Here is a 19,590-nt window from a genome sequence, read left to right on the forward strand (position 1 = left end):
TCTCCTGGGTCTAAATCAAAGACAAAATCAAATCACAAAGCAAGGTCTTTTTCCAGTCTGAGGATGAGCCAGATCCCCAGACCAGGAACAACAAACCATCACAAATTTGCCAGTCCCTTGTGAGATAAACTGTGCTCTGACACAGCGATAGGAAACAGGAAAGAGAAAAGGGAGATCTCTGATTCTGGACCAGCATCATCCAGTTGATACAAGTGTACATGACCATTGTCCTCAAGGAAAAATTACTTGGTTTATTTTTAATACAGGGGTTTTTTTTGTCTGTTTTGGGGGTGTGTTTTTGGGGGGTTTTTTGGTTTTGTTTTTTTGATGTTTTTTTTGTTTTTGTTTTTTTTTTTAAATTTGAGTACATCAGGAAAGGAAAAAGTAACAGACTTCAGAAACCCTAATTTCCCTAAATAAAACCCATCCTGCCAGCTCCCATGACTGATATGTCTAGTAGCTTGAAAGTGGCAGTCCCAGCAAGATGCAATTTATGAACATCTGGACTTCTTTGCAGTCATTTCTATTGTCACTCTCAGCTATTCAAAAAATGTCTCCTGTGGTTTCTGAATGACCACAGATAACCTGTGCTAGAAGACAGAAAAGCCCAGCAATCGCAGGAAGGCCAAAGCAGTTTCATATATTTGCATACAACAAAATAATCTCAAATTTCATTACTTCACTGTGGGTAACTCAGCACTGCAGCCCTTGGGGCTCTACACCTGAAATGGTCTTTCTCAATTGCAAGGTAAAGACATTAAAATAAAAAACAACATATATATATATATATATATATATATATATGTGTGTGTGTGTGTGTGTGTGTGTGTGTGTGTGTGTGTGTGTGTGTGTGTGTATGTGTGTAAGTATATATATTTATATATATATATATATGTAAAAATTTAAATCAGAAAGGAAGGAAAAGTGTAGCACTAAAGAAAATAAAGTTTTGCAGATGATGTTCCTGCCTGGCAAGAGCTGCAAAGAAAGGGAAATACACGCTCTCATCTGCCTGCAACTGTTGTGATTTAGGAAAATTATCTTCTGGTACATAACTCCAGCTCTTCCATTAAATCCTATTTTAAGCATATGTTACCATTAACGCCCTAATTTCCCAGACTCTAAGCATGTACATAAGCACAGTAAATCACAGGATTATTTATATTTGAGTACCAGCACAGCATGTGAAGTTAAGCCTTTTTAAGATCAAGGTCTGCAAAGATGAAAACAGACTCAGGAGAATGTGTGGTTTCATTCAGAGTTTCTGCATTGGATCAAATCACTCCAAGGTGTGACTTCTTTTACCCAAGGACTCTCCCATGCTGGGGCAAGCCCCTCAAAAATAAGTTGATATCTGTTTATTTAAATCCAAAAGTTCAAATATCATTTGGAACAATAACCATTAGCTGTCCTAAAGGAAATGAGGTCTCAGTTCTTTGTGGTTATTTAAGATCTTAGGACATGTTTTTCCAGAACAGGAATTTCACCCAGATGCCCTTCATTAACTGTAAATATGACTTATGGACACAGAGGTTTCTTGAGCAAGCCCATATTTATTTCCCTACAGGAGCAACACACAGTGGTGCCATTTAGAGCTGCCTGCAGGTTCTAGAAAAAACAAATGAGGGGATCATATCCACCCACAGGAGACACTCCATCACGGCTCTAATTATTTAGGCAGTGCCCTCAGAATTCTTGAAATGAGCATATAGTACAAACCATTAAATAACATTTAAATCACCAACCACTGAACATTTGATAATAAACCCAAATATTTGAACTAGTCTAATTTCTTGTCCCTACTCTCCAGGAGAAAATACCATGGCCTACCAAAATCTATAAAAAAAAATATATAGACTAGAATTTCACATGGGTAAGTGCTCTGAAATGTTAAGTCATACTTAAACCACATTTCCTACAATTACAAGAAAAGAAGTAAAGTTCATCCTGTTAGAAATCAATTTGCTAAAGAAGGCAATTCTGTCAAGAATTATAACAGCATAAAGAGATATCAAAAGGAATAATTTATTTCTTTTTCTACAGAGAAGGATTTCAGCTTTAAGCTTTGCTTTGAGATGTGTTTTCCAGTGCTACAGTGCCTGTGCAGCAGATAGAAGCAGGACATTTATAAACACATATAATCCCTCATTTTGCAGCACATTGATAGTCAGTGATGTGCAACCATTGTAGAGAAGCTCAGCAGCTGCTCAGCATCAGAAATTTGCATTAGACATTAAAGGCAACCTAATCTGCTTTATGATTAACTAAACTTTAAACATAAGGACATCTTGGTCTATTCGTGATTGGGGGAGAGTTACCCAGAGTCAGAAAAATCCTTTTTGCAAATACAGGCCTCAGAGAAGTTCAAGCTAAAGTTTCTACTAAATAGTAATAGTAATAGTAATAGTAATAGTAATAGTAATAGTAATAGTAATAATAATAATAATAATAATAATAATAATAATAATAGAATGCATGGAACAAATTCTTTGGGACTTCATGGTGTACGAGCACAACCACCATAACAAGGTGCATCAGAATGTATTCCTTGTCTAATACTGGTTTTACTGATAATTACAGCAATTAAGTCTCTTCAGCACAATCAAATATACTTTATGTCAGCTTGTTGGACAGTTCTAAGATGTTACCAAAGCCACTCTGAAGAGCAAGTGACAGATATTGATTGCTGAATGTACATTCTGCACAAAATGATGAAACCTTCCTGAGGAGAGGGAAGTCTTTGGAAAGGTGACACTGCAGAAACTGAGCAGTTTCTGGTGCTGTCACAATATAAAGGGAGAAGAAGGAGGAGGGAATCTTTGGAAGAGGTTTTAATTACAAATTTCAAACTCATTGACACATCAAATTATCAAAACAAGCCCATTTTCCAATGTTTTCCAGCACTTTCTCATTATTTGAGAGAGATTTTTTTTTTAAACAGTGGAAGTTGACATCAAAATATTTTTAAATGAACAGTGAGTTGCAGCACCCATCTCCCCAGAGATTATGGAAGTTGGGCAGATATAATTGATATATCAAATACTTCCCATTCTGATATAGAAGCAAGATATACAGAGGCTGCAAGACTCCTAATTGCCCACTGATAGAATATATGATCTTTTTATTGCACATTTTTATTCTTGGCAGTATTTCTTCTCCCTCGGGAGATAGTCTACACTACACCACATAAATCCCCATTAAAATTAAGGACAGAATTTCCACCCATCCCTATGTGTATTGTTTTCCATCTAAACTGTACTTGCACTGCAGAGAAATAGGACTCATCCTGTGTCTGAAGAGCATGAGTGGGTCTCAGGAGACTTGGGATTTAGTGTTGTGTAAGCCTGTGCAGAACATTATAGTGAAAACAATTTAAAATTTCTGTTCCTGCACAAATGGCATAAATATCATTTGTGTATGGCCCTGATCCTGTAGATGGAAGTACAGAAGATAAACAAAATCTTTTCCCATCATGTTCAATCCCCTCCTGCTGTGCTTCTTTTCTATCTCAGATACCTGAAGCTTGCAGAGGGTTTTCAGATTTTAGCTCTGGGGACTGGCACCTGTGGAGTTAATTTTAAAACTTAAAAAAGTAAAATCACCTCCAGGCAAGCCCCTTATGAGCAGTAAGCAGTGCCATTCATTTCTAATCCCTGCTTCCCTACACCCACAGGAAATAACCATGAGAAATATGGGGACTATGAATCATTTATGGTGTTTCCCTTGCATGAAAAATTGCTTTCCTTACCTATATGATCAAGGTGTCCATTCCAGTTTTTCCATGTCTTTCAGACAGCAGCAGCAGGTCAAAAGAGAGGGAATTTTCTCTCCTTACCCTCACAGGGGTAGATGCTGGGGTGCTTTTGCCTCAAGTTCAGCTGTTATTGGTCACCCTGCCCATTTTTGAGGCAGAAACTTCCAGCCCATCAGCTCAGGACAGAGAGATCCTGATACAGTGCTACAGAATGAGGCAGCTGCTTGGACAAAAATGAAAGCAAGATTGTGCAGAAAGTTATAAAGTAATTTCTATATGATTCTGGAAACATCATGTTTACATTAATTTCATTTCCACTCAGTTCAGTGCTGTGAGAGTCTGCATCTGTTAACTGGTACCTGGTTTTCCAATTACAGTGCTCACAACAATAATCACTTTGACACAGTCACCGTCCTGTTGCTGCAAATGTAGAGCACAGAAACCACTCTGAGGGGGCTGGGGAGCTGGAGTGAGGGCAGGGACAGGACCTGGGACATTCCTGCTCCCCTCCACTCCTTCACACACAGCCCACCCTTCTCTGTAGGAGCTCTGCAAGCTCCCAGACCCCCTCAAAAACAAAAAACAAGTGTTGGGGAGGTAAGAAAAATTTGATGCCCCAGCAAACCTCCCTAGGACTGCTTTTTGTTATAACATAAAAATCAACCATTCTTTTTTTCCCTGACATATCATGTGGATATAGAAAGGTAAAATGTCCAACTGGAGGAAGCTACAACCTCTCACTGAAGATTTTGCTCTTGTAAAATCTGCATTAAGTTTCAATAGTGTGTCCCTCTTAAACCTGGTGCTGCAGAATCATCCTGGAGAATAAGAAAAATGATGCAAGAGTCTTCTCAATTCTGGGAGCAATGTCCCATGTTTAGACCCACCCATCTAATATTAATAGAGAAATCTGGGCACATCCAGAAATATTGACACATCCCAGCACTGAAATTCTTTCATGCCACTGCTTCCTTTAGTCACCAGCTCCATAATCCACTAAATTTTGGAAAGTTTCCAGGCTCATATTGTCTGGTCTCAAAAACTCTTGCACAGTTTTGATATATGGATGATCACCTTAGGTTAACTTACATCCATGGCTCTCAGTATCTATCTTTTCTTTTTCCTCTTTTAAATTTTTTTTCCTGTCTGTATATTTTATCAACTAACTCCCATCCAAGGTAGAACCACCAGGGTATTCTGTGCAGTACCACAGTAACTGACACATGCTGATAGTGCCCCACCCTTTCTATTCCCTTGAAGCAGAGACTGGATGGATCATAGATACTCTTTTTGTTGCAGACAATCATTGAAACACACACAGTTCCTCACAGAACTTAAATCTGATGCTAAAGTACACAGGTAACTGTGGGCACTCTGCAGTTGAGCTTTGCAGGTGGTGGGGACTGCTGAATCCAGCATTCATCCAAAGCTGTCAGATCTTGTGCACTGACTCAAGTCTGTCTGCTATTTCCAGGCATTATTCATCCCAGGTTTGTGGTATTTTTGCATTCTTTGACTGAAATCCGTGGTTTTTATCCACAGAACCTTTCTTGAGCCAAGAAAAATAATATTAGCATCTCCATTTGATTTCAGACTTAGAGGCACTGGAGTTTTTTCATAAGAAGAGAATCAAACCTTGCTGTTTGCTGGGGCATTAAAGCCACCCTCAGAGGGACAGTACATTAGTACTAAAATAACCAAGATAATCAGTTTACTAAAGTGCTTATTTTTAATATTTTCTAGCGCAGCCAAGATTGCCAAAAGGCTTCAAGTTTTTGCTGGTAACATTCTGGCCTCAGCATCATGCAGGAGCTGCAGTTCTCTAGAACTGCTAAGCCTGAAAAATATTTCAGAGCTGCTCAGAACAACTGCTAAGGAAGAATATAAAAAGGAAAAAATAAAGGCAGCATCAATAAAACTATGCTTGAAAAGGGCATATATATTTGTATGCCCTTTTATTTTATATAAAGCAAATATATTTACTTAGAAACCAAGATCTTCAATGGCAATCAGAGGAATTACATTCTATCACCTAATTACAGTGGGAAGGTGAGTTCCACAGTGGCCACTCAAGAAGACCAGCCATAATTTTGCTGTTAACTCCCTCCATTGCTGCCTAAACATGATACCACCTATCAGCACTTCAAAACATCTTTATTAAGTGTGTGGTGACTCACTTTGATGGACTGATGAATCTCCTCCAGAACTTTCATTTTCTGACTCATTTAATGAAATGTGGGCTTTGTTCTAATATCTACACCAATCCTGTACTTAACTCCCAGCTACCTGCATTTTTTATGTTTATAAATAGCAATTTGCACATACAATTCAGGTTGCATTCGCAGCTCTTAAAGCACTTTGCAAAGGGCATTTTCCCCATTTGCTTCAAAACCAGAAAGAATGAACAATCCCATTTACTCATTTGCTTAAATGCCCGATTTTTAGCCCATCATAATGGTGTGATGTGCTCTCTTTCATCAGCTACCATTGTTATCCTAACAATGCTAAAGATGGCAATAAACCCAGCAGTAGCAACAACCATTTCACTTGTCAAAGCAGCAGGGAGAAGGACTCCAACCTGTACTCCAAAAAAGCTGCAAAATAACAGGTTTCTCATGCAGAGAAGCTCTAGAGCCCCTTCAAACCCAAGCAATAAAGCATTTTAGGAATTACCAGCTCTGAAGTTTACCTCGTGCTTTACATTGTCGTCCCTTATAGCAGAATGCATTCATATCATGCTCAGATAAGCACAGCAATAGGTGGAAAGATGTAATAGCATCTCTGGATCCTAAATAATACATAGGAGATTCATATGGGGGAGCTGGTTTCTACTGCTGTGGATCTGTTACATATCAGAAAAGCTAAAGATAATACCCTGCCATCAACCTTAAAGGAAAAATAAACCAGACTAAAATACAGCACATTTACATTCAATATCCCGGCATCAATAAAGTTTGGAGCCTTTCAGGAGATGTGAAATGAGTTTAATTTCAGCACCATTGGACTAAATCTTACCCTCAGCTTTGCTTAATTATAGACAGCCTGGAAGAGACATGAGATCATAAATCTGAGGGTGTTGGGAAGCTGGGCTAGTTAAAAATCCAGTTAATGGAGAAGAGGTGCCTCCTGTGAGTTTCAGCATGGATACACTGTAGAAATAACAGTTTAAAAGCACAACTCCATTAATTACCTGTAATCCTGACTAGGTTTTCTTTGTCAATATATTTATTGCACCACACTCTGAGCATTTTTAAGAGCTTTATTATAAATTTCTCAAAAACCCAGCTCACAGTGCCTCCCTTTTTCTCTTGTCAACTATTTCCTAGTGGCTTTAGAAGTAAGGTATAGAAATAACAGGAAAGAGGGATCTTGTCCTTAGAGAGAGCCATATCCTGGAGGAACCCAGAGAATTCTTCAACAGCTCACTGGAAAATTGTAGGAACACTGTGAAAACCAGATACCCCTCCTGCCATCACAGAAGGCTATCAATACTTTCTATAACTGAATCACATTAAAATTGAAAGACTTTTAATTAAATGGCAATGGATTTCAAATAAAGATGAATTTTACAGGTTTTCTTGAAGCATATCTCCACTCATGCCAACACAGGTGAGAACTCCACATACTCAATAGTCCAACAACAAAAAGCAGAGACAGAACACAGACCATCAAATTAAGATCCATCAGATCCTAAACCTTTCCTGACAATTCAGTCTATTAGTCTTGTGCTTTGTATATTTTTAAAAGACAGCATGACAGGGAGAAAGACATGCAAAATATTCTTCTCAGATGGTTTAGAAAAACTGTAAATGGAACTGCAGAATGAGGCTTTTAGGTCTGGGCTACTCTGATAAATCAGGCTAGTGCCAGTGCCAGGTACTGTAAATCACATGGTGCAGTTTTGATGTGACAAATGCATTGATCCTTGCTGAGAGCTATTTTGCATCATTTGAAATACACACCGAGCCCGGCGTATGGGGAAATGCTCTTAACCTCAGAAAAACTTCTCCATTGACTTGAGCCAAGTTCTGTTACAGAATGCAAATCCCGAAACTTTCTTCCAGATTGTTTTTTAATTAACACCTTGCTCAGAGCTAATTCACAGCCGTTAAAACAAGCCAGTGAGACACTTTGATCTTTCTCCCTTCCACACCAGATGTTTTGGATGATGAGGAAAGCTTTCTCTGGTGTTTAAATACTCGTGGGACATGTTAACCAATAGCCAGGTTATTTCTTCCCCTGTCTCTCTGAGGTTGACAGAGCATCTCACTTTCCAAGTGCAGGTATGATTTGTCCCATGTAACACCTGCTCTGTGACGTGCCTGTGCTGCTCAAGTGAGTTGCATTCTGTGCCATTTGGGCATCCCCACAAACAGGATTTGAAGTGTTTATTCACACATTTATTGTTACATTCCAGGCCTTCCCAGTGCTGCCATTAGTTGCTCACACTGATAAAAAGCCAGCACAGCGATCCAGCTGAAAGCATACAGGTTTACAGACCCTCTCATGTTGCAGTAAGGTAGAAAAATTATAAATGAAAGGCCTCATAAAACCAGGTCTGCTCTGTTATATCAGTGGCTGGCCTTGTCAAGCTAACTCTTTGCAAGTTCCCATATGAAATCAATGCTGGTGTGAACAGTTTGTTGACATAACAATCTATTCCTAGGTGAAAAACAACTAACACCTGCATAAACATTAAATCTATCCCACAAGAACCAGTGAAGAAAATATGTAAACAAGTCAAGAGTAGAGAGATTTGATAGACAAGTAAAATACTTTTCCTAACCAATAAAGTAATTGGCAAGAAAGCTGCTAACCAATTGGAGTCACACACGAGGTCTCTAAAAATGTATGAAAACGAGTTATGTGAAGAAAGAATGGGCTTTTTCCACCATGACGAAAATGGAGTCTCGTGCGATTTATTCCAATATTCTCTTCCCAAAATGGACACAGAGCATGGAAATCAGCTCTGCAGAAACCTCTCTTAGAACAAACTCTGAAAGCCCAGGAATTGCTTTGTAGGGCCTGGCATGCAGCGTGGCATAAAAGCAAAAACTCTGTCTTCCCATTTGTATTAAAAATATTGTGATCAACAGAAGCAAAGAAGAAAATGAACTTCCTGCAGAGCTTCTGGCCGTGACTGCTTTGTGTTGTCACCTGGCAACTCATGGAGCTCACCTGGGGTTGGATCCTGCACAAGTTACACAAAGAATAGAAGTGGTGTTTATGCCTTTAGGAGTTATACTAGATAGATTACCCTTGTATTTAAGATGGTGATATCAGTATCTACATTTCTCACAAGGGGAGGGATTCTGCTGCTGCAGAAATCCCCTTATTGCCAAAATGCATCTGGGGTTCAGATCTCTCAGGCAGGGCAGGAGCAATAAGGGCAGCAGAAACTTGATTCTTTAGCACACGTTAATTTCAAGTTTATATATATATACACACACACACACACACATATATATACATATCTATACACACACACACATATAAATGTATACATATGTGATATCCAGATATAATTTGTTGCATTATGGGTCTACAGAGAAAAGACCAAAAATGACAATTCGACCTCACATTCCCAAACTGTTTTGCTCCCACTTTTTTTACAAATGTCTCAAAAGAGCTGCTTTTTGTCTTTCTCACTTTCACTTACCTAAAATTCTCTTTCTGGACTGCTGGATGCAAGGCAGAGTGTGATTAGCTTTAATCAAATGCTCTCTTTTGTTTTGCAAATTCTTTCCTATGGACAAGATATCCTACACAAATTCTTACATATTCTGACTCCAACCAATACCTGCAATGTAACTGCACCAACTCAGAACTTTACAGTCTGTTCAAAATAGCACTTTTATCTAGAAGTTTGTTTTCATGCTTTTATTCATTGGAGTACCATCCACTTGACATTTTTTGTGAATAATAGCAATAAAAAAATCTTTCAAGTAAACCAAAACAGTAATAATTTTTTTCTCTGTTGTTGTTGGGGTTTTTATTGTTGTTGTTGTTATAGAAAAGGTAAGTTGGAAGTACAGTTAAGTAGCCTAAAATCTTGATTCTGTTCCTCGAGACACCAGGTATCAGAACAATTGACATTTTCTACTGATTACGCACAGGGTAATCCACAGAGAGAAAAACAGGAGTAAAGAGATGGAAAACTGAAGGGAGTGTTTCACTATGCTGCTGTTGCTTGACTGTTAATCAATAAAGCAATAAATAAGCTGCCAAATTAGGCATATCTTAGCTGTGGATTTTGGTCATAATTCTCTAGAGCATGTTTATGCAGAGGAGGAAGTTGATTTCTATTGAATTTAAATCCAAATTTAGGCCTTAAAAACAAAATACAGATCTTCAGTTAACACTGAACAAATCCTTTCTTTCCACTTCAAGAACAGAATAAAAATGTCCTTCTGCTGCAGCATTCAGGAATCTAACCTTCTCTAGGAGCTGAAAAATAACATTTCTTTTCAGTCTTTCATTTTTCCTGTGAATGAGTTTGAACAAGTTCTATGTAGAAATAGCAGAGAAGCAACAACTAGGATTTATATACTTGAAAAAGAAGTGAACTAGACCTCTAAATATAGAGAATATGATATGTTCAGAGCCTTAAGATGTCAGCTATGAATGTCTTCCACCCTTCCAGGAATACAATCTTGTTAGATAAAAACCTGGCTGACCTGGAAGTCCTGCTTGGAGTAGGAGGTTTGATAGAGATCTCCAGAGGTCCCTTACAACACTTCTCTGATTCTGGGCTTCAAAGTAGAATGAAAAACAAAAATAAAAACTTTTCCTTTCATTATTCTGCTTTCTTATTCTATTTCATTAATATGGTTAAAAAAAAAAAAAAAAAACAAGAAAGAAAGAAAAAAGTGTATGTTTTTCAAGAAGGAATATTTGTGAAAGCACTCAATTGATAAATAAAGGACAGTCTGAAGCCATCCTAGTAGAAAATTAACAATAATTAAAAAATAAATAATGTGAAACATGTTCTAATAATAAAAAAAAAGCCCCAAATTAGAAAAGCATTTATGTTGCTATAACAGATAAGCTAAACATTACATAATGGAAGGTCTGTATAATGGATAGTCTGTACCATATGAGGAGCCCAGACTCTTCTGAAATACAGCTCTGCATTGGAGCAGAAAACTAACTGGGATAATCCAAAAGCCAATTAATTATTTGGAATTAAAAGTAAAGAAAAATTCTTTAGGAATTAGAAGAATCTGTTGCTTCAGTTGTTTCATCCTGCCCTGATTCATAAATGCATATCTGCTATTTTTTTGAGATTCTATAAGATGATCTAAAAATTCCTCCATGATTATCCAGCATTAATTATTTTTAACCTAAAATCACTGCAGAGAGCCAACCTTTCCAAATGTTTCCATCTCCATTCTCAAACATGCTCTCCAGATGGGTGGGTGGCCTCCAAGCTGTGTCTCCCTGAGTCTGTCTTTGCAGGAACAGAGTTTTTTAAGTGAAGTCACAGATATTACATATTTTAGTGTATTAGTTTTCCCAAAGGAACCCTGGAGGGACCAGCTTGCTTTATTAAACTTCAGAGGAGTTACAGAGCAAGATCACAATTAATTCCAAAATACATTTTCTGAATTGCCTTTTTCCCCAAGGTAGGGAATCTCACATGACAAAGCAAACTGAATTCACCTTTTCAGTGCAAAGTTGCTGCCTCCCAGTTTTAAAAAGTGTCATTTTTCATTGAAAACCACTCCTGAAGGTGTGCTTTATTGCTCACTGTGCTTATGAGCTTTCCAAAAATGGTCAAACTCAACTTTCCATGAATTGTCCTTCACAGGGACCTCTTCACCACCAGCCAAAGGGGGAGCAGGGGAGCTCAGCACGTCTCAGATTCCCAGTATGAGACCACCAACATCTTTTCTGGTATTTAGCAGAACCACCAGCCTCCCCACCAGGGTTTGTGGTTGAAGACCACCCTAGGCTGCTGCCAGAACAGAGACAAGCTGCAAGTCAGCTGCCTGCTGTGGAAACCATGCTCAGTGAGAGGCACAACAGGTCACTGCTCCAACCAGAGACAAACAGCTAAAGTGGGAAACCTCAAATTGCTTTCCCCTCTAAACAAGAGTGATGTTTGCCCTCGGTGATAACTGGTTAAGAAGTAGCACACACAGAGAAAGTGTAGATTGAACTTACCATTAGTTTTTACTAATTTGAGAAGCCTAATTTTAGAATTTTATAAAGGTTTAATTTTGTAAGGTGCTGAACCAAGGCACTGAACCAAGCCAATCCTTCAAAGGTCTTGAGTGATTCCTTAAAACAGTGAGATATTCAAATGTATCAGTTATCTCTAAAGCCAAAATCTCCATTTGAAGACTATCCTAATTCATCCATGACAGTTTGGTCTCTATCCATTTTGATGCATCATATGAAAGACTTTTTAAGATGATAATCAGTGGTGTGATAAAATAAATGAACTGGATTGTCAAAATAACTTGAAGATACTTGGATGCCCAAATCTCTTTGGAACACAAGTTCCAAATCAAGCCTTCAATCTTAAGTTTTTTTAAGTGACAAAGTGCTGAAAAAATTGTATTACTTTTTTATTCAGACCAAATAAAACAAAACAAATCCAAAATACTCAAAACATTCATAGAATCTTTAAGGTTGTGCGCTGGTTTTGCATCGGAGCCACCCACAGAAGTGATTTTTTTCTGAGACTAGGTGCTGAGAACTTCCTCTGTACCTAGCAAAAACAATTACTAGCTAGCTTCGAGAATAACCATGTTAATAAGCCAATTAAAAACCAGATCCGCCTCTGGGAGAGCCACTTTTTAAAACAAACAAACCCTGGGAATACTCTTGATATAAGTAAGGATTGATCCAGCCAAATTAAAAATCAAAAATAGTTTTTATTTAGCGATCAAATTCAATCTGCTGGTGTTCAACCTGAACCTCCTCTGTCACAGCCTCCTGTGCCTACTCCTGAGCCCCAAGATAAATAGAAATGGGCATGGAAGGGTTAAAAAATATCAAAGATTATTTTCACACTCAAATACTCATGGTTTTTTTATGTTCCTGAAGTTTTATAAATAACATAAAAGCTAGCTGGCATAGCAAGAGTCCTAATTATAAACAAGTCATAATTAAGCACCATCTCTAAGTTATATAACATCAATATAAGTGTATTCATTATGTAAATGGTTATTTTATTGCTCATTTAAAATACATAATGGAAATGCAGATAGTAGGTGGACAGCATGCTAAATAAGGGCACGAACGAAGGAAACATATCTTGGCAGAAACAGGAGCTGTAGGTGTGAAAGAACAAGTGCAACACTTGGTTGCCTCTTCCATCACAGACAAGAATATTCCCTTGTGAGCTGGGCTCATGCACCAAACCCCAGTCTGGAGGTTCAGTCAGAGCCGTTCACCACGTTTGCTTTGGCTTTCAGGAGCCTCTCTCCCTTCTCTCTCTCTCTCTCGAGGGCATGAGAAGGATGAGGAGACACACAGGCACCAGAACTCTTGGTATCCTCTCTACCAGAACCAGTTCAAACAAAACCCAAGAACTCCCCCTGTATGCAAAGCTGACCAGCACCTGGGGTTGAATGAGATACCTGAAGAGCTTAAAAATTGTCATCTCCTTGAGCTCCTAAGGAGGCAGCCAGAGAGTGCAGATCTCACGGTCTCTGTGGGCCAGGCCCTCAGGCCAGGGAATCCTTCACTTCCACACCCCTGCTACTCAAACAAATTTCTGAAATCTGTGAGACAAAATAAAAAAAAATTTAAAAGTAATAATAAAAAAAAAATTCATCACCCCCGACGAGAGCTGGCTCATCTGTGTTCACAGCAGGTGAACTGTATTTGTGGTTTTGATCAGGAACTTCCCAGTGTGACCCATCTGTGGCTGTGACACTCCCGTGACCAGAGGCAGCAGCCAAGGAATGCCCTGTCAGTCCAGACAAACCTCTATTGAAAGCAGCAATTGATGCCTTAGGATTTTAGCTTTTGTATTTTTCATATATTTACAATCCTGCAATTCTTTGGTGTGTAACTCCAAACTCTATATCCTAGTTACTCTCTTCACATTTTGGTCAGACAGAACAATTCCTCTCCAGGCCTGGGTCTCAAGGACTCCTCACTGCATCAGGCCCTGAGAAATGTAAACGAAATTAAGTTGAGGGAGCAAATTTGGGGTAAATGACTTCATTACCTGGAGCTGTAACTGAAAGAATAACCCCCAATATGCAAATGGATTAAACTTATAAAAAAGTGTGAAAACCCGTCATCCATTTTTGAGTGTAACCCCTGGGACTGCTTTGACTGCCCTAAATGTACCTGAAGGCTCTTCAATAAATATAACTGCTTTTTATTCTCTTAATTTTGTCTGGCCTCTGTTTTTAGGTAAGCCCAAAAAAGGCATCACAACCATTCCATCCACACCTGCTGAGTGCTCACACCTAACTCTGACAACATTTATTTATTTGGCCAGAATGTGAAGCAACATGACTTGGCATTTTCCAAATAAGCCTCTCCTCCTCCCTCTCAGTATTTAATGTCTGTTTTATTTTACAACCCCCTGGTTTCAGCTACTGAAGTTGTCAGCTTGTAGGCACTTAATAACAACATTTCGGTCTTCAAATTTTATGTAAGGAAAACATTAGTCAGTGCTTTTAAAAACAGTTCCTTATTTTGGGCGTCTGAGAAATCTGAAGTGCAAAAATTAGCAGCTGTCAGCATGCAAACCAAATATTTAAATATCCTTTAAAAATAAATATTCTACCAAACATTTACTCAAATCTATTCTGAGTTCTACAAAAAGCTTCAAGGCAAATTCACAACTCACTCCCTTCATCTTCGCTCCAAGCTGCTTTTTTCCCCAGAAGCTCAGCACAACCTCTGCAAGCCTTTACCTGAGACATCTCCTGTCTAAAATTCTTAATTATGATACTGATTGTTGAGCAGGATTTGTAATTAATATCCCTACAGCACTGGTATATCTGGCTATCCCACATAGCTCATGATTTAGTTTGTTGGTTTTCCAGCACATTTGATTCTGTAGTAAAAGAAAAAATCCCTGACCCTACAGAATGATTTGGGCTGAAAGGGATCTTTAAGATCATCTTGATGTCTTTCAGTTTACCAAAATCCTGCCTGTTACCTCCACACCTCCTTCTATACCAAGCAGATCTTCAAAATCAGGCTCCACAGGGGAAATCTTGGTCTGCAGATACCAGACTTTGCTGAAGCAAAATTTGGGGAATCTCCTGCCCATTCAGCTGCCTGACAGCAGGTTTGGCAAATCTTTCTCTTATATTTACTAACATTTAAATAAAACCCCAGAAACTGCATAGTCCCTGGTGTTCACAATACAAACCTAACCAGAACACCACAACTCCCAGGGCATATCAACAACCAAAAAACCTAAAATGAGTATGTTTCAGCATCAATTCTTAACAAAATTGCAGGTCTTCATTATTTAAGCCATGCTAGGAATACTTAATCTCATGCTTAAATCTCACATTTTACTACCACCTTTGGACTAAAGTCCACCCTGAAATTCTGGGAAAAAAAAAAATTTCACCAGGGAATAATTTGTTTAAATAGATTTTAAATAAGTTAAAGCTTTGTCAAGTTAGATGCCCAGCTCAGCAGTATTTGAGCAGGCAGAGCAGTTCCCTCACTCATGTCCTGCCTTTGCAGACACATCACTATGTGCTTGCAGATGCACCAGGAGCAGTCCCAACACCTGCAATGGGATTGATTTCAGCATAGAAAAGTGAACTGGAGTTAAGGCAGCTGGATATTAAATAGTCTTATTTATTTTATTGAGTAAGATGTACTCAAGCCTAAGGGCTTTTTTTTTTTCTACTTTCTAGACAGGAACAAAATTATTCCCTACAGGTATCACATTTATAGACGGTAGATTTGATGTTACTTTCCAGACAATTCTTTCTTAAGTAGAATTGCATCCTGAAATATGTTCACACTTTGAATTTTACAAACATCTGACTCAATTTTGTCATATTTGATGCCGATTTCTTGGGATTTTTTTAAATGAGTACCAGTTTCTGCTCCAAGTCAGGGCAGCAACAAGTCAAAAACCATCTTTTATCTTGTCACCTCTCTATCCAGGAGCAAGGAACTCCAATGCAGACTTCCACAAAAATACCAGAACAAGCTCCAGTGCTACAGAGACTGTGTAGAACATACATACAGTTTATTTTCTGGATCCTTTACTCTGACATTAACAAAAAAATTCTCAAATTAACTCAGCTGGGCTTAAGCCTTTCCAGCCATGCAGCAGAATAGAAGCACAGTTCTGTAAATCTCATACCTGAAGCATGACATCCATCAGGTCTGTGACTGCATAAAGATGGTAATTAATCTTTTGTTGAAAGATATTTAATTTTGCTGTCTCAAGGCATAAAAAATTTGATTTCTATTCAGAAAAATTTGAGCTATCTTTTCCAAGGCATAATCTGGATTTTATTCATTATATTAATGAAATTACACAGTGTCATTTCCAAGCGTGAACTGCTGTTTAAGTGCTGTGATTTGCTAAAAGAATACTCAATAAATATTTTATTATGGTTTCTGGACTCTAATTAGCTGCACACAGCAGGTTGAATCTCTGTGACTACATTTGTCCAATGGTCAAAATTCCATTATAATTGGTAATTTATATACAGGAATGTAAATTGTGTTGTTATCATAGCCCCTTTACCACAAAATTAAAAACTAACTCATTCATTAGCAATTACAAAGTGCTAATACACAGGGTTTTTTTGGGTATTTGTGCTGCAGAAGTCTGGCCAGAAGGACTAAAGCTATTGACTGAAAGGAGGGGGGAAAAACTGCAGCAACTTGCATCATGTATTATAGATCTCCTGAGAAATCTCAGTGGCAGCCAGGCACGAGAGGCAAAATTTCCTCCTCAGATCCTCCTGGAAACAGCTGAGTTGGGCATTCAGAGCATGGAGAGGGAGCAGATTCCCCCAAAGTCAGGCTGACATCAAGGCACAGTAACTGAATATCACCACTCAGTGCAATCCCAGGGGGAAAATTTGCACTGAACTTCAAACACTTCAATCCACATGTGTGAATTTAAAGGGAAGGTGGTGGAAAAGCAAGGGTAATATTAGATTTGAGAATTTTAAGGATAGCAATAAGCCATTGTGTGAGGGTCTAGAGGTGACTTTTCAGCTAAAGAAAGAAAATTCAGCCCCTGATTATTAAGTTTAAGGCCCCAGTTTCAAGACTGTGGGGTCAGGACATTTTATATCTCAATAAAAGCAGCTGTCCTACAAGTACAAGCTGCATTATATTGTCTTTAAGCTCCATCATCCAAAGTCATATTAACACACTAAAGTTAGCTGCAAATAGCGAGAGAAAAATATTTAATAGATCTCAGAATAGAAGAGAGATTTTTAGCAGTGAGAATAAAAACATCTCCACAACCATACAGTGCTCATGAAACTTGCTGTGTCTAATCCTGTTTTTTTTTGGTTTTTTTACACCATTTGCCATAATTTAAGTGTGAACTGGGAACTCCTCCAAACTCACTCAGAAAGATGTTTCTTGGTGTACTGGGTGAATTCCAAACTGATGATGTTTCAGGAAAAAATAAAAAAATTCAACAGCTCACAGAGCAAAAAGGCAAAATATTTACCCCACTAGAGATGCCTGGAGGTTGAACTGATTATTTAAAACAATGTGATCTGATGATTTGGTTCTGGACTTGTCCAGAAGGTTCAGGTTTATTTTCCTTTCCCTTTCCCTGGGAAAACTCTGGCAGAAGTAGTCTTCTGGCACCCTTTTTTCTTTCTAGTTGTTTTACTCAAGATGCTCCATAATTACTTGATTTTTTTTTTTTTTTTAAGACACAAACTGGAGACCCTAAATCCTACTGCCAAGTTTTCCAGCAAAATGCAGTTAATTTCTACTATTGTAATTTTTCTGCTTTTCACTCAGGATTCTTTTCTCCCTGCATTTCACACCAGGGACTTTGGTGTGGCTGTCAGCTAGAAAATTATCAATTAACTGAGGGAACTCTTCCCTTCTGTAGCTTCTCTCATTAGTGAGAAGAAAAGGAGAAAAACAAAAGAAACTTAAATTATTTATCTGCATATTTCTCCATATAGCCAAGATTCAATTAGAAGAAAATATACACGTATTAGTCATGTTGTGCACCCCTCAGAGAAATGACATTATTTGCAGAGCTTGGGATATGCTTCCATTGTTCCTAATTTCAAATGAGGATGCAGAAACATTATTAGACACAGTAATTTAAGTGGAAAAATGGGTCATTTCCAGGCAGGGTCTTCTTGTATCCCTCTGTCCTGACAGCTCCCCACAAGACAGGTGGGGATAGGATACTGCATGTGAAAACACCTTTTCTCTGGAGCTGCTAAGGCATCACTTTGTCCCCAGGCATTCAGATCTACTTTTACAGGACTGGTAAAAAAATATTGAAAGGAGAAGGGAAGGAGTTTCACCAGCAACTTTCCAGCTGTGGAAATATGAATTATTATTTTTACTTTCAGCCCTTAAATTCCACCTGTGACTTGAGGAGACCCACAGGGAAGGCAGCTCACTAAAAGCAGGGAGCAGCTGCTTTCCTGCCCTCACTGAAGGGAGGATAGAGGAAAAGCTTGATGAAGGAAGGAATGGGAGACAAATGCAATTCCACATCCAGCTGGGAGAAGAGAACAGTGAGGAACCACTCCAGACTGGGAATTTCAAGGATCCAACTATCACATGCAAACAGATCAGGCTGTAACAATGCTGCAATGTCCCATAAGCTGTAGATTCAGAGGAGAAACTAAGTCCTAAATTAATAATACTCCAAAACACCTTATCAAGAAAAACATCTCAATAATGTTTAACTTTCATATTTCAACAGAGACACTTGGGTAAACAGCTGGAGTGACGGGAACCATACTGGAAATAAGGGATTCTGTGTATCCTTTGGCAAACTCAACCCTTCATGTTCTCGGAACTTTAAAAATCTATTTATGTCTCTTTAGGTGGGTGCATATCCCAGCATATCCCAATATTTCTCAGTAAACTGTGAGGTTAACTGTGGAAAACAAAACAAGTGTACTACAATGATTCATGCAATTTAATTTACCATAATTAGTAAGGTAATATATCCATCAACAAAAAGGTAATCAACATGAAATATGTAGAATAAATATTATAAAGACAAATTCTAAGAGGTGCCATGCTTTAGAACACTAAACCTGTATTCATTTTGCATTATTAAAGAACCCCTCTGGATCCATTAGGTGAGCAGAAAGGGTGAAATCCTGTGAGCCAAACCATCCCAGGCTTCACCAGTTTGCAGCCTAATGCAGAGTTATGGCCTAAATGTCTTTGTTAAAATATTTTTTCACAAAAACTATACCCTGGTCCCCAGATTTTTAAATAAACCTGCAATTGTAATTGGATGGACTCAAATTCTACTACCACAGATCTGATATTTTCTGCACATACAATTTGATTTCAGCATTTGCAGAGAACAGTGATTTTCTACACAGGAAGTCCAACACAGAGCACATCACCCTCGAAACATGTGTGAAAATTATTTTATCCTTTCTTTAGTGGAAACGACTTATTAGTTTTAGCAGAAATCTGCCCAGTGGAGCGTGGATGTCTGTGCTCCTACAGACATCTTTAATAATTGCAACAAGCTCTGGCAGCACCCAAACTTTAACAGTGAAGTGGATGTTGCTAAAATCTACATATCCAGTGTGACCTATGGTATTAATTAATGCTGGCCCCAAATCCAATCCAATTGCTTTAAATATTTGTAGTGCTAGTGATGTTAATGCTGTTAATGCCAAAATCAAGTGCCTTTT

The sequence above is a fragment of the Lonchura striata genome, chromosome 18 (genome assembly GCF_050655825.1).
Source record: "Lonchura striata isolate lonStrDom1 chromosome 18, ASM5065582v1, whole genome shotgun sequence".
NCBI lineage: Eukaryota > Metazoa > Chordata > Aves > Passeriformes > Estrildidae > Lonchura > Lonchura striata.